Source organism: Pelobates fuscus, chromosome 5 (genome assembly GCF_036172605.1).
Source record: "Pelobates fuscus isolate aPelFus1 chromosome 5, aPelFus1.pri, whole genome shotgun sequence".
In the NCBI taxonomy this organism is placed as follows: domain Eukaryota; kingdom Metazoa; phylum Chordata; class Amphibia; order Anura; family Pelobatidae; genus Pelobates; species Pelobates fuscus.
Window position 1 is genome coordinate 275,394,147 of NC_086321.1, and position 24,087 is coordinate 275,418,233.

Genomic DNA, 24,087 nt, shown 5'->3' on the forward strand with positions numbered 1-24,087 from the left:
ATATACACAACTCAACATAAATGTACACAATTAAAGTGCAAAATAAATGAATCGCCTCCTGGTAGAGGTATACCCAGATACCCCTACCCCACCAAGGTTCTGAGCCACAGACAGGCTCGAAACCCACCAACATAACACCAACTTTGTAACCAATCGACCAACGTCCTTAACTTTTCTGTAACTACACCAGGGAACCTTTTCTTCCTAGCCTTCCACTCACTGACCCCACTGCTGTGACTAAACAAGGCCAGAAACCATAGAGTCAACCCAAGGGAGGGAGGGAGGGACCAACACGGACTGGTTAGTTGATTAGAAGAGACAAGGGCTAAAATGGCCGACCTATTTATATTAGGCTGGCCCCTAATCATCCTACCAATCACAACCCACCTATTCTCCCCCTAACCTTGCCTCCAAGCCCTGTCAAGGCCCTATTACACTTATGCTGTTCATGTTCCATAGGGCTACATGACAGGTGCATTGTCGCCATATGGGCAGGAGGAGATATAAGCTAACAACCCACTCCCCACTCCACTCACTTCCACTCTCTAACCCGCCATAAGCTCAGATCTTGAACCCTTAAGCCATCTGAAACAAGGCCTTATGCAACCCCTCCTGCAACCCCAGGTTAAAAAGATCCCATCCCACATCTGATAGGTGAACTCAATCCTGTCTGAAATAACCTGGCAACATAGCCTCAAGCTCCCTATGGTGAACTATCACTCCCCCCGACTCCTCATATAACTGGCCATCAACCCATTGACCTTGCCACGGCCACACATGATCGTGGCCGGATCACACGTGTGCTGCCAATGGAGCCGGGGAACTATCTCCGACCACACCACCTGGACCGCATGGATCAGCGCCCTCAACCTTTTTATGTCCTGCTTCATCCACTTCACCAACTGCCTTTGTGGGATGAGCCCCAAGTCCTTGAACTAAGCGTGCAGAACCAGAAAATCCGGGCGCCTATCCCCAGCAAGCATACCGAGGATCGCTCCACAAACAGCCTGCCTACCCTAACTGCGATAGCCAAACCATTTCAACACAATCTGGTCCTCACGAAAGCCCAGTTGCTGACACCTGAAACGAGCTGCAGCCCTCCGCTTGGTCCAGAAGATGTAGGAATGGCCCACGATCCAAATGACTTGACCTACGGAAACAAAAGAGGCATCCTTGACCACCCAGCCACACAGCATTACACTAAATGCCCTAATCGCACATAGGACCGGAGTCTCACCTACCAATTTTCTTAACAAGCTCCTCACCTAAACCCAACCTTGTCGCCTCCGTAGCTGCCCCTATGCGAAATGAATACGTCCCAAACTGACTCGGCTGCAGTCCCAGCCGAAAGACCCGGAAGAACTGACAACGCAACAGTGAAGAACCATCCTAATGAACCAAGAAGGAGCCGTCGCCCACCAGCTGCCTCGTCAGGTAGTGCGAGACTTTAAAAATGGGGCACAAATCCGACTGACACAGAAATGTCCCCCAGCTGCACCTCCCCTTCACCATCCCGATTGGCACTAACCAACTCCCCAATACGGAACGTGCCAAAGAAAGCCAGGATAAATGCCAAACCGAACAAACACGCCTCATATTCAGTGAAACAAATCCCGTGAAGAGACTGCACCAAGCCCTCCAATAAGTTGATGGAAACAGGCCTCCTTGTGTCCGGCACCACGCGCTGCCTCTGAAACCCCTTGAGAGCCTGCCGGACAATGAAAAGCTTGGTAAGATCCTTCCACCCCCGCAGCTTAAACCAAAATGCCAATGCTGACATATTCCTATCCACCATCGCAGGGGACAAGCCCCGAACTAACAACTGGCAGGTATACCACAGGAAAGCATCCAAGCGGGACCCTCCAACCAGCTCCCCTTCCAAACCCACCCAGGATTTTCCCCAAGACTCCCACATCTTACAGTAAGCCGACCAGGTACCGAGAGCCAACGAAGACTTCACAAATCCAATAAGCACGCTGTCCTGTACAGCCAGATCTCCTCCGGACAAGCCTGCCCCTTCTCGAACACCCCAGGTGCCACCCTGCAAAACGAGACAAAGCATCAGTCACTATATTTAAGTACCCCGGAATATGCCGCACGCAAAACACCACATTGAGCGACATACACAGCAAATAAATTTTTTAGCAACAAGTACACCACTGGGGCGGAAGAAGCAGACAGATTGTTCACCGTGTGCACCACAGACATGTTATCCAAGTAAAAGATGACCTTCCTATCCCGAAGTAAGTCACGCCACAGTGCAAGAGCCATCACCAAAGGGAAAAGTTCCAAGAACGCGAGGTTGCAGATAAGCGGGTTATGAAACCAGGCCACTGGCCAAGGCTCAGAACACCACCTCCACCAAAAATACTCCCCTAAGCAAACGCTGGCCGACGCATCAGTTTACAGTTCCAACTCCTCGGCCGACAACGACGGGTTCCGAAAAATCACTGTACCATTAAAATGCATAAAGAACGTATCCCACATCACCAGATCAGACTTCATGGAAGACAAAACCCGAATAAAATGGTGCGGAGACCAGACTCCAGCCGTCGCCCGAGACAGGTTGCGACTGAAAATCAGCCCCATGGGTATCACCCAACAAGCAAAATTAAGCTTCCCAATCAGTGACTGCAGCTGCTTCACGATAACCTTCATAGAACAACTCGCTGCACCCACCGCCTCATGGAGCCCCACCAGTTTGACCAAAGGGAGCCGACACTCACCCCTTCACGAGTCGATCTCAAGTCCCAGGAAGTTGAGACATTCGGTGGGCTTCTCCATCTTGCCCTCTGCCAGCTGCACATCAAACAGCCCAGTCACCCATTCGAGTGTCCGCAGAATATAGTGGCAAGTCGGTGAACCAGCCGGACCAACGCATAAGAATTCGTCCAGGTAATGCACTACCAACCGACTCCCCACCTCCGACCGAATCACAAACTCCAGGAAGGTGCTGAACTTCTCAAAATAGGAGCAAGAGATGGAACAACCCATTGGGAGGCAAAGGTCTAAGAAACAACCCAGCAAGTGATGACATGCCGGAATGCTGCCTTGATGTCAACTTGCACCATCAACGCGGCATGCCCAGCCTTCTTAACCAGCTCGACCACATGGTCGAATGATGTGTAAGAGACCGAGCACAAGTCCTTGTCAATGTCGTTGTTGAACGAACACCACTTGGGATAAGAGAGATGGCGAATGAGCATAAATGTACCTGCCTCTTTATTCAGAACCCTCCCCACCCCCAGCAGCGACATCCGTAAATTTCTCAGCGTGGCCATTCTACCCAACTGAACTTCCTTGAACAGCTTGTCGTGTAGCACCTGAGGGAAATCCGCCACAAACGCAAATTGTGAAAACTTAAAAGGGGAACTCCCGATCCCGTAACGGTATGACTAAACCATCTGAATACCTGGCCCTCAACACGTCCGCATCAACTTGGTTACCATAGAGGCTTAGCCACGGTAATATTGCGTCGTACCTCACCTATGCCCCGGGGCAGTGGATGCTGAACCGGGTGCCAAAGATCCACCAGCGATCCCGCCTTTTTCTTTCTTAAAGCACCAAGGGTTGGCTGACAGCCACTGCCCAAACTCTGAAGACAGACCAGTTACACAGCACTGAGGAAGGCCCCATCTAGGGCTGAAACGCATTTGCTATTCACTGGACACACTCTAGAACTTTATGTTAGCGGTATTCATTTGTTTATATCCATCTGTATTTACACTGCTTCTTATTTTTGTCCAAATCTGCGGTGTACTTATTATCCCTAGATACCTGCCATACTTTTGTCCCTGATTATTAATGTATTTTTAATTATATTCTATAATAAATTTGTACTCTAACTGCATCCTTGTGAACATATATAGAGAGCCTGGACAGGCACCCAAGGGCGATTTCCATAGAGCCTAAGTGGCTCCATCTTTGTGAGTTTATTCCACATATACCTTAATCTCTATATTTTATATGTTATGGAGAGCATTATGTACGTTTTATTTGTTTTTCAGATGGAACTACATTAATTACATCTGTAATAGGTGGTATATTGATATATTTACACCTGTTCTATGTGTGTGTGAATCTATTTTGTATTCTATTGATTATTTGGTTTTTAGGTGTTAAGTGATTACACCTTTTTCACACTCACGCACTAAATATTTGAAGCGCCTACACAACAACTTGTATATATTTGCCCACTGCCGAAATTGCTCGTCGTACTTCCACTATGCCAAGCCACCGTACGTACGGTACGCTTCACAGATGCCTTCAAGATAGATGCTGTAACAGGGAGGAACAAATCCCCAGAAATTTCTTGCCAATGACACTGGCCAATATACAAAAGGCCCACAGCCAGTTGCCAAAAGACTTCGGAATCTTCCTATAGCGCTTTTTTTTTCTCTCCCTCCTCCTTTTGAAGTCCTTCTTGTCGTCTTCCTTAAGGTCAATATAATCCTCTAACGGAAGAAGGGAGAACACCTCAACAAACTCACCCTTTCAGATCTTATCCTTCACTTCCTGCTTAAGATGAATGGCCCCAAAAAAGACACAAAAGCATCCGGAATGCCACCTGTTAACACTCTCCCCATCCGCCATCGAAGCTGCCCCGTCACCAGCCGCCCCACTGTCGGAAGCGCACCCTCCTGGTGCCCAGACCTGACTCACGTCTACTCCTGCTGCCCACTCTTTACCAAAAGTGTCAATTAGATGTTGCAGAGTGTTAGTCAATCCCTGTGTAGGTGCAGTAGTTCCAGACTCACTGGCTAAGCCCTTCGCTCCGAAGGCATGTAGGCTGCTCCACGAGGTCCACCTGATCAAGCATCCGCCACCACCGTCTTCCGCTTGCCAACCGGCATAATGACCCGGTGCACTGAACGCCCAGGAGCCAACCTGCTGCAGAACTGGAATAAAAGAAGAACTCCTGGGCAGCTTGTCAAATTCTCCCCTTGCTCCTCTGTCAATGCCCTTGGATAACTGGGAGGCTCCCCTAGCATCCCGCATCTGAACCCAGTCCCTACTGCTGCCACGGCAGCCCGCTGCCCCGCCGCCACTGCTCCTGGGGCCGTGACTGCTGCTACGAACACGGGAAGGCCGTCCATGTGCAGCTCGTCTAAAACCCCCGAGCAATCACTGGACACCAACAGCCAGCGGGAACGGGAAAGGGACCCCCGGGGGACACTGCTATCTGAACCAGACTCCATGCGCAGTTCCCTCTGGTGCAGACCCTCTGCCTGGTTCCCTGTGGCCTTATGGGAATGGCCACTCCTCGACCTGTCAAGCCTGTCCCTGGAACTCCGCTGCCTGCGCCCCTCTGATGACCCACCTGACCCCCGTGACCTCCCTGAAGAGCAACTCCTGCGGTCTGCCTGCTTGGACCGCCCTACATCAGCACCACCATCCAAGGGGCTGTCAGAACCCACCTGACTCCTGGAATCCCTGTCACCACGCTGCCCAGAACTCTGCCGTTGCCCAGAGGGGGCCTGGGAACTTGCGCTGCAATGGTTGCCCGTCCTAGTCCTGGGGGCACCATCCTGGACAGGGGTGAGGGCCAGGGGGGAGGACATTAGGTCCCCCCCTTATTAGTATTTAGGGCCCCCACCCACCGCTCAGGGGTGGGGGCCAGTGGGGAGGACATTAGGTCCCCCCTTTTTTAGTAATTAGGGCCCCCACCCACCTCTCAGGGGTGGGGGCCAGGGGCGAGGACATTACGTCCCCCCTTATTTTACTTGGGGTGAGTTAACTCACTATTATTACAATTATTGCATCCTATATATATGAAATTTTGTTTTTTAATGTACTTATGATCCTGATGAAAGTCCACAAGATGGACTGAAACGAAACGAACTGAAACGTTCTGTTTTAAAGAAACTGGAATAAAAGTTATTTTTTTATTGGAAATCCGTGAGTGCAGCCACATTACCTTTCTATTTGGATACTCAAGCCCTGGTATTGCACCCGGTTTGGCAAGTTTGAAGCCTGAGAAGCCTATTTTTTTATATGTATATATATATATACTTTTATAATATATAGATATTTTTTCATCATTGTTTTTTTGTATATGCACATTTAAGTATAAATTGTAAAGCTTACATCTGTAGCTAACAGCCACTAGGAAGTTTTACTTCCATTATTCACTTTAAAGATTTGATCATTCACTTTAAAGATCTGATTATTCACTTTTAAGATCTGACTATAACTATGCTTTTTATTTTGAATATAATATTAATTAATATTTTGTGCCCTGGTATTGCAGATCGTGCATTTGCGTTTTTATGTTAAATTGTCTGTTTTGTCCTAGCCTATGGTGCACGGAGTTTAACCAAATGGTGATTTCCTGTTTGAAAAAACGGTCTCCTAGGTAACGCATAACGCGCAACCATGGAAACGACGTCCAGTGACGTCATTGCGCATAGGTTCCGGGTTACCGGAAGGTCGCATGTTTTTCGCGCATGCGCAGTGCCGAAAGGAGAACGCCGGTATGAACTCTCTGCACCTGGGGTAAGTCAATTATGTTTTAATTTTAGTGCTATATAAAGGCGATATATGTTCAGTGTATGTATGTCATTTGATCCTGAGGAAGGTCCCTGTGTGGACCGAAACGTCGATTTTTTTTTTTTTTAATTCTTTATTTTTGCAGTGCATATGGTGTTAACATTCAGGCACGTGGTACCCCAAAGGCAATCCGCATGCATATTTCAAAACAAAGAGTGATAACATGGAAAGCATTAGAGTATGGTAGTACAATGCACTATTTTTATATTTATAAACAGGCTTAAATCACGCTATTTAGGCATATTATAGATTATATTTGTTGAACATGCTAAACTAGGCAATTTTATGTATACGTTAGTAATCTATTAAACAGACGATTATATCTGCGTTAACCCCTTAAGGACGCGGGACGGTTCAGGACCGTCATCGGCATTTTCCCATTGCTGACCGACGACGGTCCTGAACCGTCCTAAATTTAAAATGTACTTACCCGATCGCCATCGTTCCCCCGGCGGCGATCGGCGGTGCTCCCGTTGTGGGGAGACTGCCTGCAGCCCAGACAGTCTCCCCATGGCGAATTAGGACCCCTGTGGCCATGTGATCGCCCAACAGGTCACAATAGGTGTCCTAGTCTCTGCCTGCAGGGGGACTGTAAAATCATTAAAAAAAAAGTTAAAGTTAATAAAAAAAATAGATTATTATATATGTGTATATATATGATATATAGACATATATTATACCTATATAATATATGTCTATATATCATATATATAATGTCATGCTAAGTGTATTTTTAGATTAATATGTACATATATTAATATAAAAATACACTTATAATTAAATTACACACGTATATATATAATATATATAATAACTATATATATTGTATATATATATTATTATAAAATACAAATAATAAGTAAATTAAATTAAATAAAAAAAATTAAAAATAATAATAAAAAATTTTAAAAAAATTATATATCTATACGAAATTTTATTCTAACTGTATTTTGATATTAATATATATATATTTATATCCAAATACACTTAGAATGAAATTGTATATATATCTATGTATATATAAATAAATAAAAAGAATACGAACTATTCATATGTCCATATAAAAAATTACATAAATAATTATATAAATATACACGTAGACTTCAAATATATAAATATGCATATATATATTTAAATTCTACGTGCGTATTTATGTAATATTTTTACATAATGAAGTTATTTTATTGATTGCAATTTAAGGGACCTGCCTGCCAACCCAGGCCGAAAGTCCAGAGAATTTAATTTGCTATCACTGTATTTTACCCTGTAACGTTCTACGACACCCTAAAACCTGTTAATGGGGGGTACTGTTTTACTCGGGAGACTTCGCTGAACACAAATATTAGTGATTCAAAACAGTAAAACATATCACAGCGATGATATTGTCAGTGAAAGTGACTTTTTTTGAATTTTTCACACACAAACAGCACTTTTACTGATGATATAATTGTTGTCATACATTTTCCAGTTTTGAAACACTAATATTTGTGTTCAGCAAAGTCTCCTGAGTATAACAGTACCCCTCATGTACAGGTTTTATAGCGTTTTTGAAAGTTACAGGGTCAAATATATGGGTCAAATATTTTTACATTGAAAATGGCCAGGTTGGTTACGTGCCTTTGAGAGCGTATGGTAGCCCAGGAATGAGAATTACCCCCATGATGGCATACCATTTGCAAAAGAAGACAACCCAAGGTATTGCAAATGGGGTATGTCCAGTCTTTTTTAGTAACCACTTAGTCACAAACACTGGCCAAAATTAGCGTTCAATTTAGTTTTTTACTTTTTTCACACACAAACAAATATGAACGCTAACTTTGGCCAGTGTTTGCGACTAACTGGCTACTAAAAAAGTCTAGACATACCCCATATTGAATACCCTGGGTTGTCTACTTTAAAAAAAATATGTACATGTGGGATGTTATTCAGAGATTTATGACAGATAATAGTGTTACAATGTCACTATTGACACATTTTAAAAATGTATGTTTTGAAACCGCAATATCCTACTTGTACTTATAGCCCTATAACATGCAAAAAAATAGCAAAAAGCATGTAAACACTGGGTATTTTTAAACTCAGGACAAAATTTTGAATCTATTTAGCAGTTTTTTTCATTCGCTTTTGTAGATGAGTAAAAGATTTTTCACATAAAATTCAAAAAACATGTATTTTTTTCAATTTTTCATCATATTTTTTCATTTTTTAAAAATTAAATTACATGAGATTATATAAATAATGGTATGTAAAGAAAGCCCCTTTTGTCCTGAAAAAAACAATATATAATTTGTATGGGAACAGTAAATGAGAGAGCGGAAAATTACAGCTAAACACAAACACCACAAAAGTGTAAAAAGATGCCTGGTCGCAAATGTACAACATCGCAAAAAAAGTCCGGTCCTTAAGGGGTTAAACCCCAGCGATGCACATAAAAAAGAAAAACAGTGGTCTAATATTTATATTCGTGTCTACATGCTGAGTTACATGCTAGTGGATTCGTTTTTGTAATCGCTTATGTAGTCGCTATGTGGTTGCATATGTAGCTTATCTCATCTATACTTGGTTAGGCTTAAGTATTGATTGTTCGATTACTTGTTGAACTGACAGGTATACTTAGGACTACCCTACATTTGTGGATAACATTAGCTTGTCACAGTTGCTTAGAACATTTGCTAATTTAACAGCTTTATAACAGTAACTTGCTATCATATTATGGATAGCATATGATTAGTGACTATTTAGCTACGTCGCATGAAACCAGCACGATTAGTCTTGAAGTGGTTTACAACATATATCGTATTCTGCACTGTTTTTGTGAGTATGCATACATGCCTAGAGGACCTGCCCTATTACAAGACAGATTATACGATTCAAGAGACTGATTGATAAAAAACCTCAGGCAGGCTCATAGATTATCAGCAAGCTTTCAGGTACTTATGGTAAACGGTTGGTAGTTACCGCAGATTATTGTGCCCCAGGGACCTCCCCATCTACATGGTATGCTGGGTGGGCAGAGGACCCCTGCCCCTCAGGTTAAACTAGGGCTAATGGGGGAAGGCAAGCATATAGTACAGACAGCAGACAGCAATATTAAGAAAAAGAGGGTCCAGAACAAAGGTCAAGACTCTGCATGGAGTTAACTGTTGCAGCGTGATAGTGGCAGATATCTCAGGGACTCGCCGTGAGTGTTCACCTCTAGCTGTAGGCTGCTGCGTCCGTGGGTTCTGACTGCAAGATGGAGAGTTCGTGTGAGCTGTCGCCCCCTTGTGGAGAGGCTGTCATCAGGTGTTATCGCCTTGTTGTGGAGGCCGATCAGGCTGGAGTCCCTCCGTGGAGTGTCGCCTCCTAGAAACGTCGATTTTTTTTACAACTTATGGAATAAAGTTATACCTTTTCTACAAAAGACCGTGAGTGCAGCCCAGTTACTGCTATTTTCGTTATATATATATATATATATATATATATATATATGTATATATATATATACACACACAGACATATATACATACACTGCTGTGTGTGTAGCGGTACTTACCCTCTCCAGAGGCAGGCTGGAGTCCTCTGTTCGCGCCGCGCGCGGTCCTGCTGTTGCACAAGCCGCGCGCGGCTCCTCCGATGGCAATACTAGAAAGGCGGGCAGTGACCGCGAGAAGTGGTCACGTGTCCCGCCTGACTCTAAGAGTGCGCCGCGTGTCTCGGGCACGCTCTTAAAGGGACAGTGGGAGCTGAAATCTGAAACGGTCTCCCATTGGCCCCTGTCATGCCCCTTTCCCTATTCACTCACGTTTAGGGGGCGTGGATATGACAGGGGCCAATCAAATTAAATGTTAGGGTATTTATACTCACCTTTTTCCCTTAGTACCTTGCCCTACCGTGGTTTCTATTCCAGTTCCCTTTAGCGCTTGTTCTGTTCAGTTGTGTTCCTTCATACTTGACCTTGGCTTTGTTTCAGACTCTTTGTTTTAGACGTATCTCTGCTAGAGGAGGTGTTGCCAGTGTTGCCACTCCCCCTACCCTAGTGTTTCCTCCCACTCATTCATCCAGCTCAGAGCCCAGCTCACTTGCCTTAAGCCCTCCTCTTCCGGTACCTGCTTCCATTAGTCCTGCATATCCGGATCTGACGTCATTTCTTGTTCCTGGTCAGGCTCCTCCCAGCCCGGCCCGGAATATTCTGTTAACTGACCTTTCATTTAGTAAAAATCAGTTGTCCCCATCTCCTTGTCTCACTACCCCTAGACCAGAATTTAATACCAAACAACCTCACAGAAGCCCTGTAATAACCCGACAGATGACTGGTACCTTCCAACCCCGACATTACCAAATGCCTCTCCAACTTACACCGGGCCCAACACACAATAATGGTCAATTGCAACATGCAGACCATGTATTTGTCTATGTTCCCTTCACTACGACTGATTTATTTAATTGGAAGACACATAACTCTTCATATACCGATAAGCCTCAAGCCATGACAGATTTGGTTGCCTCAATCATACAAACCCACAATCCTACTTGGGCTGATTGCCAGCAATTACTATTGACTTTATTTAACAATGAGGAAAGGACTCGGATTAATCAAGCGGCTATTAAAGCGCGTGAGGAAGCGGCCCGTGTTCAGAACCAGGCCAATCCGGTTGCATGGGCTGCAGCCCATTACCCAAATGTGGATCCAAACTGGAATATTAATGGCGCTGATATGCCCCATTTAAGAGCTTATAGGGAAGCCATTATTGCTGGCATGAAGGCAGGAGGGAAAAAGGCAATCAATATGTCAAAGACGGCTGAGGTGTTGCAGAAAGTTGACGAGTCACCTAGTGCCTTTTATGAAAGATTACTGGAGGCAAACAGATTGTATACTCCTTTTAATCCAAAGGCTCCTGAGAATTCCCGAATGGTTAACTCAGCCTTTGTCAGCCAGGCCCAAGGTGATATTAAAAGGAAATTACAGAAGTTAGAGGGATTTGTAGGGATGTCTTTATCACAGTTGATGGAGATTGCGAATAAAGTATTCATGAATAGAGAAACAGAGACAAAGAGGGAAGAAGAACGTAAAATGAGGAAGAAGGCAGATATGCTAGCGGTAGCTATTACAAGTGTAGAGAGACAGGGAAAGGAGGTGGATAGAGGAGTTGAAAATTAGGTTGAGGTTGAGACCACTAAGCAGGAATCAGTGTGCATACTGTAGAGAGAAAGGACATTGGAGGAATGACTGCCCACAGAGAGAGCATTATGAAAATGACCGACAAGAAGACAGAAGAGTGCGGGGAGGTTATGGTGGTAACTATAGAGGAAGAGGAAGTTTTGGAGGAAATAGTGGGAATAATAGAGGAAGTGTTCAAGGGGACAGATATTATCCACCCACGCAGAGACCTAGAGAGAGAGAAGATAGAGATTTTGTGGGTCTGGCTGACACTGTTATGGAGGACTATTGATACCGACCGGGCTCCATCCCCCTTGGCCGAGCAGAGCCTATGGTCGATGTAGCAATAGGGGGAAAGAGAAGTCCTTTTCATGATTGATACTGGGGCTGAACATTCCGTGGTGACCAAATTAGTTGCTCCTCCTTCGGGAAAAACCATAGCAGTAATAGGAGCAACTGGGAAGAGCGCTGCTAGACCGGTTCTTAAGAGTCGCACTTGCATTCTTTGAGGCCATTTGGTAAAGCACCAATTCCTATATATGCCTGAGTGTTCAATCCAGCTTCTAGGACGATATTTATTATCAAAGCTTCAAGCCCAGATAACCTTCTTACCCAATGGATCGACATCCCTGAAGTTTAATGGATCATCGGGCATAATGGCGATATCGATGCCAAGGGAAGAAGAATGGCGCTTCTACACAATAATGACAAGTGTAAACCCTAAGAGTGATGAATCCCTATTTGACATTCCAGGAGTATGGGCAGAAAATAATCCACCCGGGCTTGCCTGTAATATTCCACCTATACATATTGAATTGAAGCTTGGGGCCTATCCCGTGAGTCTACGACAGTACCACATACCTCAAAAGGCAAAGAGAAACATACAGACCTACTTGGATAAGTTCGTAAGGTATGGTATCCTAAAATTCTGTACTTCCCCCTGGAATACTCCATTGTTACCTGTTCAGAAGTCAGGATCAGATGAGTGTCGTCCTGTACAAGATTTAAGAGCAGTTAATGATGCGGTAGTTAATATACACCCAGTTGTACCCAACCCTTATAATCTGCTTGCCTTAAAACCAGGTTGGGAAACTTACTTTACAGTCTTAGACCTCAAGGATGCTTTCTTTTGTCTTCGAATTGCTGCTGAGAGTCAGTGTATCTTTGCCTTCCAATGGGAAGATGCTGTTACGGATTCAAAGCGTCAGATGACTTGGACTAGACTACCTCAAGGATTCAAGAATTCACCCACCCTATTTGGATCCGCACTAAGCCAGGACCTGAAAGATTTCAAGTCCATCCCAGGAGAATGTGTATTGCTTCAGTATGTGGATGATTTGTTGATAGCGGCAATTACTAAAGAGATATGCCAACAAGCAACTTATGATCTACTTCAAATTCTCTGGAAGGCAGGATACAAAGTATTTAGGAAGAAAGCGCAATTGTGCCAGTCAACTGTCAAGTATTTAGGATTCCATATCTCTGAAGGTCAAAGGATAATGGGACCCGAAAGGAAAGAAGCGGTATGTCAGATACCGATACCTAAGAATAGAAGACAGGTGTGAGAATTCTTAGGAGCAGCAGGATTCTGCAGGATATGGATTCCTAATTACGCGATATTGGCGAAACCCTTATATGGAGCTATAAAAGGCACAGAACATGACCCCTTCCTATGGACCACTGAACAGCAGAAGGCATTTGAGGATATCAAGAAAGCACGAATGAGTGCCCCAGCCCTAGGTTTACCTGATCATATACGTCCATTCTATCTGTATGTACACGAGCAAAGGAGAATGGCTGTGGGAGTACTAACTCAGTATTTGGGATCATGGCAACTACCTGTCGCGTACATGTCCAAACAGTTGGATGCAGTGGCCAGTGGTCTTCCACCTGGTCTGCGAGCAGTGGCCGCCGCTGCCCTGTTGGTAGCAGAAGCTGACAAGCTTACATTGGGTCAGGAACTCTACGTGCAAGTACCTCATGCAGTACCAACTCTACTGGATTACAAAGGTAATCATTGGTTCAGCAATAGCCGAATGACTAAATATCAAGCCATGCTATGCGAAAATCCAAGAGTACACCTTGAGACTGTTAATACCCTGAATCCAGCTACCCTTTTGCCACAACCTATTGAAAGTCAACATGATTGTTTGGAGATAATGGATGAAGTGTTTTCAAGCCGACTGGACCTTCATGACTTTCCCATCCAGAATCCGGATGTACAGTATTATACGGATGGTAGTAGCTATGTGAAAGAAGGAATTCGCTATGCAGGATATGCGGTAACAACTATAGACAAGGTGATAGAGGCACGGCCACTGTCAAAAGGGACATCAGCACAGAAGGCAGAATTGATTGCATTGACACGGGCCTTGCAATTGGCTGAAGGGTTGAAGGTGAACATATATACTGATTCAAAATATGCATTTTTAACCACTCATGCCCATGGAGCCTTGTATAAAGAAAGAGGGTTGTTGAATTCAGGAGGGAAAGAAATCAAGTATGCAGCTGAAATACTTCAACTATTGGAAGCAGTATGGGAGCCAAAGGAGATCAGTATTATACATTGTAGAGCACATCTGAGAGGCGATAGTGATGTGGTAAAAGGAAATCGCATGGCAGATAGTGCGGCTAAGTGTGCTGCTGAATCTGGACAGGAGGAATATGTGGGGTACGTTGCTGCCCTTGTGCCGGCCCCTCTGTCTCAATGGACCCCGATTTATACAACTCAAGAGATGGAGTGGTCAAAGACTGAAGCGGGAAAATATTTGGAGAACAATTGGTATCAGTTAGAAGATGGAAGAATAGTCATTCCGACATCTCTGGCTATAGAGATTGTTCAGAACTTCCATGATGGCACACATACAGGAAGAGATAGTATGGAAGAATCTCTCAGGAAACATTTCTATATACCAAGGTTATCCAATCTTACTCAAGCCATTGTTCGAAGATGTGTTCTGTGTGCAAAGAACAACGCAAGACAAGGCCCTGTTGGGGTCCAGTATGTGGGAGGACTCCCCATGTCAGATCTACAAATAGACTATACAGCAATGCCTAAATCTGGAGGATATCATTACCTGTTGGTAGCTGTGTGTACCTACTCAGGTTGGGTAGAAGCTTGTCCAACCTGTACAGGTTGGAGAAGTTGTACGATTCCTGTTGCGAGAGGTCATACCCAGATATGGACTCCCATGCTCTATAGGATCAGATAATGGCCCAGCCTTTATTCATCAGTGCCTACAACAATTGACTCATATGCTTGGTATTAAGTGGAAACTTCATAAAGCATATAGACCTCAGAGTTCTGGGAAGGTGGAAAGGATGAACAGAACTATAAAGACCCAGTTGGCAAAAATGTGTCAAGAGACCCAGCTTAAGTAGAATGTTCTTTTGCCAATAGCTCTGTTGCGCATACGCAGTACTCCTACCAGGAGAATGGGTCTGTCTCCTTTTGAAATTATGTATGGGCGTCCACCTCCTATACTCAGTAATCTAAGGGGGGATTTGGGTCAGTTGGGTGAAGGAATTACTCGGCAACAGGTTGTAGAGTTGGGTAGAACTACGGAGGAAGTACAGAAATGGGTACAAGATAGGTTACCTGTGAACATATATCCACCTGTTCATTCTTACCATCCAGGAGATCAAGTGGGGATAAAAGAATGGAATAGTGTTCCATTAGGTCCGAAATGGAGAGGTCCTTATGTTGTTCTTTTGTCCACTCCAACAGCTGTAAAGGTGGCAGAAGTGACTCCGTGGATTCATCACTCTAGGGTTAAACCAGCGGCAGACTCTTGGCAAGCCACTCCAGACCCTGAAAAACCTTGCAAGATCCGGGTAAAGCAGGTGACTCAGTCGGAGTGAGTGCGGAGTATTGGGACATCATGGTTGAAAGTACTATTTCAGGACCAGTAAGTAGGTGTTTTGACGGCCATAATAAAGCCTGACCATCTGCCTACGTGTTATAAGCCAGAGTGTCTCAAAGAGATCTCTGTGAAGAAAAGTGAGGATCAGAAGAACGCCAATCCTTGCAGCCCTCACAGTCGGGAAGCTGAGGTGCCGTTGCACGGTCGAAGAGATAAGAATGAGGATTTCAGGAATAATTAATTTTATTGTGTGTTTATGTATTGTTATACATTTTCAGGAAGGTAAGAGTAAAGACATACAGAATTGTGATAGTTGCATTAAGACTACAAAAACAGGTAGTCAAATATCCCAAACTCTTATTTGGCACTCACAGTACGAATGTAAGGGATCTGTATCTAAATGTAGATATTTAGATATTGATTACAGTGTGTGTCACCCAGCAGTAGGAGAGCCTAAATGTTTTGATCCCCAATTCCAATCCTGTACAAATTGGTTGGTAATTCGGAATAGTAACTACCAGGGGACATTAATAAATAGGACTGTGATAAGTACCATACATTCCACAGGTATTCTATTATTTGATGCATGTAAGGTAATTTCGGGTAGTAGAAAACCTTGGAATGTATGTGGTAATCTAAAGTGGGAACGAATTTATGGGTTCAATGACAAATATTTATGTCCCAGTAAAAGATCTACTGATTGCCCAAATAGAGATTTTAATTTCTGTCCATATTGGTCTTGTGTGGGGTGGGCAACCTGGGGTAAAACAGTAGACCAAGATATGATTATCCAAAGGTTGTCTACCACACCACATTGTAAATCTATGGAGTGTAATCTGGTCCATATGACCATTTCTAATCCGCAACACTTCATTGACAAGTTCGGAAATCTATTTGGGTTCCAAATATACGGAACAGGGTTGGATCCTGGGGCTATTATATATGTAGGCATCGAAATGGAGACAACCTGGTAGCAACCCAGACTCATCAGGTTTTTCCTTCCTTCTCTGAGGAGATGAGTATTGAGGATAAAATTCCCCATAATGTTAAGAACCTATTTGTAGGTTTAGCTGAGAGTATTGCGGGTAGTCTTAATGTAACTAACTGTTTTGTATGTGGAGGTACTAATATGGGAGACCAGAGGCCATGGGAAGCAAAGGAAGCATGGTACCCTGGTTTTGAGACAGATGAACAACAGATACTTTCTCAGTCTGATCATCAAGTAAGTACTAGAGGTAAATCAGAATGGCGGTTAAAAACCTCTATTATAGGTCATGTTTGTGTAGCTAGAAAAGGCACAATGTATAACACGTCTGTAAGTGAGTTAACATGTGTGGGACAAAAGGCTTATAATGATAATACAAAAGATACTACTTGGTGGTCAGCTTCAAATGCCTCGGAACTACTAATCCGTTTGCCAATTACACTAATTTGAAAGAGGTATGGTTTGATTTATCAGCTACTTCCAATTGGAAAGCCCCAGCAAATCTATACTGGATTTGTGGTAAGAAGGCATATTCAGAGTTACCACAAGACTGGGAGGGGGCATGTGTACTAGGTATGCTCAAACCATCCTTCTTCTTGTTGCCAATCGAAACAGGAGAGACCTTGGGAGTTAAGGTTTATGATGTGAATCATAAAAAGAAGTGAGCATCTTTGAATATAGGTAGCTGGGAAGATGATGAGTGGCCTCCCCAACGTATTATTAATTAATATGGACCTGCTACCTGGGCGGAAGATGGCACATATGGTTATAGAACCCCAATATATATGCTCAACCGTATTATAAGACTACAGGCGGTCGTTGAGATTATCACTAATGAGACAGCACAAGCGCTCAATCTCCTAGCTAAACATAATACTCGAATGAGATCAGCCATCTATCAAAATAGATTAGCTTTGGACTACTTATTAGCAGTAGAAGGAGGTATATGTGGGAAGTTTAATCTAAGTAACTGTTGTCTGCACATAGATGAAGAAGGTCAGGCAGTGGCTGAACTTACAAGCCACATGGTTAAACTTGCACATGTACCTACTCAGGTCTGGAGTGGGTATAACCCAAGTAGTTGGTTTGGAAGTTGGTATGAGCAGTTTGGAGGGATTAAGGCACTAGTAGGAGGAGTAGTATTTATTATATTTCTATGTCTCTTTCTGCCCTGCCTGATTCCACTAGTGGTCAGGTCTATACGTAGTGTTATAGAGAGCACTATAGAAATAAAGACAGCTGCCCATGTAATGGCTGTCTGGAAGTATGAACCCCTAGCCCAGAGAGAGAATAATCGGGATGAGGAATGTTGAGAGAGCACAAAGTTAAGTTAGAATGATTACAAGGTCTGTACTGGTTCATGGTTACTTGAGTGGTGTTGGTAGATTATGATTAGTGATGCATCTGGAATAATGTTATATCAGAGGCATCAAAGGGGGGAATGTGATGGGATTCCAGCGTGGTCAAAATTTAGTAGGCCGAAATCTCCGCATGGCATATGCTAATTAGTATCTGGTTACAAACAGTTGGATGAGTCATCAGTATACTGAGCATGTGTGGAAGTGGATAGAAAATTCCTTTGTCTTCAACAAGCCATGTGATCTGCCCATATAAGGTGATCCTGAATATCCTGTGTGCTGATTGGTCTGAGGAATATAGGAGGGGTTATACTGTATGGGAGGGGATATGTTGTTAATAAAAGTCCTATACACCATGTTTTCTGCCTCTCAGATATTTTTGGAACAGGAGTTCATCTGAGACCCGATCGGTATGTTAATAAAGGCCTCTTACTTCCTGAAGACTTGTGTCCATATCTCTATGTGTGGCTTCTGCGGTTTGTTCCTGTTATTTCCCCAGTAACAATATAAATAGGCAGACATCTTGGAAGAGTCACTTTTAACTTACTTATCTGGCTGAGTTTGTGTGCACCTTGTGTGTCCACAGATTTGGCCTGGTGTGGGTTTTTTTTTTCTTCTGCAGAATGGACAAAATGGAGAGACTGCTGGAAGGGATCCGGTCGGTGGCGCGGCACCAAGGAGCTGACTGGGTTCGGGCCCAGCTGGGGTCCTTCTTGGCGGCGGCGGATGATGACGGCGGTGGCGGGTGGTGGGCGGCCAGCTCGGGTCAGGATGCCCCTACGACGGCTGAACCCAGGCGAGGGGCACGCTGACGGAAGAGCGGATAGAAACGAGGTGACCGGAGCGGGCCGTAGTCCCCAGCGTGGCTCCAGGCATCAGGCGGCTGCCCAGGAAGTCGGCAGTGTGGCCCCCCAGGTTAGAAGGGGGGGTGGAAGGTCCCCTGGACTGGCGTGCAGGATGAGGTCATGGTCCGGGGTGGTGGCCCCTGGTGGAGAGGTTGGGCGCGTAGCCGGCCCTCATCAACCTTAATCCCCTAATACCTTAAAAAGGTAAATACATCTTGGTGCTTTAGTATCTCACTGTGGCCGTCTTGCATCTTCAGTTGAAATCATCAGTCTTTATGATCTCAGCAGATCAAATGCTTCTCTATAAGGTAGTATTTGGCTGCTAGTGTAAATGCACTGCAAAATTGCAGTACTCTGCCAATCAAATGCTTTCTATGAGAAGCATTCACTTAATGTCTGAATCTAACTAGGTTATTGCAGCTGAGCACCTCTAGTGACTGTCAAGAGGTGTGTTTAATCCTGCTATGTAAACATTGCTGTTTGAACATATAAGTATTGTTTTACATTGCAGGGTAAAAACTAAGAGGTCACTGCACCCAGACTACTTCATTGAGATGAAGTGGTCTGTTTGTCTTTAATATCTCCAACCCCTAAAGCACTTTAGCTTGCGTGAAGAGTGTGTCCTCATTTTTACAAAAAGTACAGATTTCAAAATCCTGTATGAAAAAATGCATGTCAATTTTAATTTGGGTTATATCTAATAAACAGTGATTTTGATTCATTTTGTATTTGGCAGTGGTGTCTTTGTTTGACATATATTACAGATTCACAAACATTTTGTATTGCTGCATCAAAACGAACTTTAACACAGGTGAATGTTTCTCATTGCTACTTGCCATGTCACCTTCCACCTTTGTGAATGAGTTATCATTCTAATACTTTACTATCCACTGGAAAAAATGTATTTGTAACTAAATCAGAAATGTTCCATCACTCTACTACAACCCATTACTAAATCCAAGGAAAACATGATTAGCATTTCAAAATACAATGAAACTAAACATGTTCAAATTTTAATGTGTTCAACTTAAAAAAATAATCCAGGTTTAATTCTCTTATTTTTAAATAAATTCAAAAATAAATTTGAAAAAATATTAGCTTTACGGTTTCTTTAAATTGGATTAAGTGTGGCCAAGTAACTTAGTAACACTAATAGCACGTGTAATATTTTGACCGAGTGGATCAAAAAGGCTCTTTGGAACAGGAAAAAAAAAGGGAAGTTTGTAATGTGTGACAACAAAACATTACTATTAAAATGATGCGAAGATGAGGTTAATCAAAGCACTCATGTTGCAAACGATTTAAAATAGTAGGGTGAAAAAAACATCTTTTAACAAGCAATTCTTGTCACTTTTTTTTCCTCCTGGATTCTCTTGCTCAGTCCCATTTGTCTAGCAGTAATCTACATTTCAGATGATTACAAGAGAAGCTGAAGTGGTAGTGACAAGGATAAACGAAGCTTGTTAGACTAATAGCTGCACTAATGCCCAAATATGTGAACTTCCAGAGTCAGGCAGCATCCGAAGCTTGTGGAGCTGTCAGCCATGTTCCCCTTGGGCTTGTCCGCCAGCGGCTGCCACATGATGAATGGCCCTGTCGACTAAATTCATCCGGGGCCCAATTAAACAGGCTGAAATGAACTAGAGCTATCAACCAGAGAGAGAAAGCAAAGGGAAAAAAATAATAATAAAAAAATAAAATAAAAAAAAAGAAACAGAGAAAAATTATTGCACACAAGGCATGGAAGCTCCAAGGCAGTGAAGTCATTCTGTCAGAAAATGGCCATTTAATGCTTTGCCGAGCTCACGACAGATATGTCATCTGAGAAAGCTTTAGATGCATCCCAGGGTGGTTCATTTATTAATTATCAGCTTCATGTAGGGGATTGGAAAAGCTTGTGTTCATCTCACATTTTTTCATACTCTCTTTCCTTCTCAGGCACTGTCAGAATACAGCCCACTCGTATCATACAGTGTACACGATGCCTATGAGAAAATGTAAAGTTTTGTCAAGGGAAATAGCTCTCAAAATGATTGTCTACTTTTTCTCTAGGATGATCTCAAAGACTTTTGTTAGAAAATGAAACTCGCTGAAATAAGTTATTGTGAGTTGATTTCATACAGAAAAAAATGTCAATATTTCACACTTTTTATTGTCTCTTTTTAATATAAGTTAACCCAATACAATTTAGCTTTAATTCTCAGGTATAAGCAGTTGACAACATTTTTTTTATACAATTTGATTATATTTTGTTGATTCATTTGTTAATGTTTTTGAATTGATTGAAATAATTGTTTACTAGTATAATTATTGTAAAATGTGTTTTAAATGTATTGTAGGATATTGACCTACACATATCATATATATATATATTTTTATTTAATTATTCACATTAATGTAATTTATTTGCAAAGCTACTTCGTGAGTTTACTCCACATATTAGCATCAAGAAAATATTACAAAATACACAAATGGTGGAAAGGTAATTATATGGTTACATATAGAACAACAGGCATTTGCATAATTTGAGGCATCATTGCACATAAGTGGCCACTGAAGTAATGCATCTTCCAATGATGCGGTATATTTTTGTAGAGGAAAAAATAACAAGGTGCAAGAGAGTACTGACAATTTACCCTGGTTCTTTTTCTAATGACACAAGCTGAGCTATACTAGTTTGAGATCTGAGCGGGTACCCACAGAAGATCAGACTTCTTGAGCTGTTGTACCTTGTTTTTTTGCTCTCCCAAAGTTTAAAGGATAATCTAAAAATGAAACGTTGATTACGGTGCCTATAGGGGTATCGGCTGTACCTCACTGACGAGGCCTAACAAGGCAGAAATGATCATCTGGGGTTCCTGTGTCTCTCGTGTATAGAGAGAAGATTTGCATTTTGGATCTGAACCACCCATATGGGTGGGATTAGTCTGATATGCAAATGGCTCTGTTTCTTTTTGTAATGGCACAAGATGAACTAAAACAGGCTTGAGATCTGAACAGGGACCCATCGAAGGGCAGGCTACTTGAGCTGTTGTCAGTTCTCAATACTCTCTTCCACCTTTTTATTTTCTCTCCCAAATTTATTTTGTATCTCATAAATGCCAGAGATTAGTCTTTGCTAAAGTCCCAGCTGGGACAAAATGCAGAAATCTACCTTTATTATGCCAAGAACAGTATTTCCATTTACAGTACTTCAGGTATCTGACATGCTGAGACTCAGAGATTAGTGGTATTGGCGGCTACCTGCGGGATTGCTTGACTTTGTTGACCTCTGTTGAAGCATAACCATGGTTTTTCTTCCGACAGACTTGTGGTAGAGATATATTATATAACAGAGTAACTTAATTATTTTCAACAAAGTATAATTTGTTTTTTTACTGTATATTTAGTATTACACTTATTTACATATCCTTAGAATGTGAACTGGTTTGAGCAGGTCCCTCAGCATCTTCTATTCCTGTCTGCCCAAATTACCTTATGAAACTATTTGTTTGTTAGCCCATTGTGGATTTTGTTGGTGCCATGTAAATAATCATAATAATAATAGTGCCAGTAGCTCACATTGATGCTGGTAGCTTAATGCTCATTCTTATTTCTCATTCTTTTAGTGTCCTCTTTTTAGTTTGCTTTTGATTATGCACTATTAGTATGTAGGAATTTTTACCTTTTCAGAGGTGTTTCCTAATAACTCCTTTTTTTGGGTAAAATAATTACGTTAATAACAGGTTTGGTAACAAGACACCTTGAAGTAAAAGTTGTATCTCATTTGGGTAGGGATGTTTTGCACATGTTACTGTGGAAATCTATAATACACTCATATACCCAAACCAATTATCACCCCAATTACTTATTTTGTCAATATTAATGTATGGGATAGCAGTCAATGACACATTCAGTTACAATGGTATCAGAAATAATTGTATTACAATTGTGGTGTTTGAGATCCTGGAGATGTCCCCAGCTCTTCACAATACTGTATAGAAAAGAATGACGTGCAGGCACTCAATTCCAATTCTTGACATCTTTCTTAATGGAGCATATCACAAGCTTTGCAATTACGCCTTTGTCGTACCCCCTGTCCTGATTTGTTTCTTGATAGCTCATATTTGGGGACACCATGGAACTGCCCTCATGCCGCACAATGTGAGCGTATCATTAGATAAGCTCACGCTGTGAATAAGCACTAGAACCATGTAGAGAATACTTCAGTAGCATTCTCTGCTAGTGCTGCAGGTTTGGGGCTGGTCACACAGACTTTTAGTCAGCCTGGTGTGCTTGACACCAGGTTGACATTCCCCCTCTGTGGGCTCAATTGCCCCTTTCTGAGCAGCCCTACCCATTTTGGACATCCCCAGTGACATGAGTCGTGTCACTTGTGATGCCTCTCTTAGGGCCCACCAAGCTTGCCGATCTCATACCTTCCAATATTGGGAGGTATGCAAGAGACTCCAATATGCAGTAATCACTCAGCACACAAGAGGATAAAAGGATGAATATGGGTAATATTTTTAACTCCTTCTCAAAAATATCTAAGTGTAGTGAGTCCTCCTGGTGTCTAGGTGGAGTACATGACCTGGTGCCCTCTTCCACCTAGTCAGTGGTGTTCTTCATTGTAAATGTGACATGCCCACACATAATAACTCCTGTGGAGATAGTAAAATATATTCTAAACAGTGAACTGGGTTGTGTAGAAGCTGATAGGAGCTGTAGTATAGTTAATAATTAATATTATTGAGCAATTACAATCATCCTGATGTCTAAACTACTTATCCCATAAACGTCTGCAGGACAGAGGTTTATGGGGTAAGAGCAGTCCTCAAAGACAAGAATGACACGTGGCCCACAGGAATATCTCATCCAGGAGAGGTAGAGCCTGAAAGCACTGCACAAAGGGACAAATTAAAGGTACACATCATTTATTTTTCTTGTTTCCTTTTTGTGTTTAGTGCCATATCTATGTAATGCATTTGAATAAATAAAGGGCCAACTATTCAGCTTTGTGGAATATGTTGGAGCTATATAAATAATTGTTGTTGTATTTAACTTGAGTAACCCTTTGAGTGTGAAGCATGCAGATGCCCTGGTAATAGACAGCCACTCACTGCTTCCTGGTGAGAGAGGTTCTTTTCACATACAGAATTGACAGAGAAATCTAAGCTGTCTAAGACACCTTCAGTGACCTCATGGTACAATGAAGCTCTCTCAGTATGGTCCAATCACTGCTTCACCAATGCGAAAGTTAATAATAAAGAAGTACTGACACTTTCAAATGACCTAAAACCAACTCTAAGTTGGAAGCACTCAGTTCTAGGATAGAGCTAAATCCAATGGCGTAAATGTTTACATT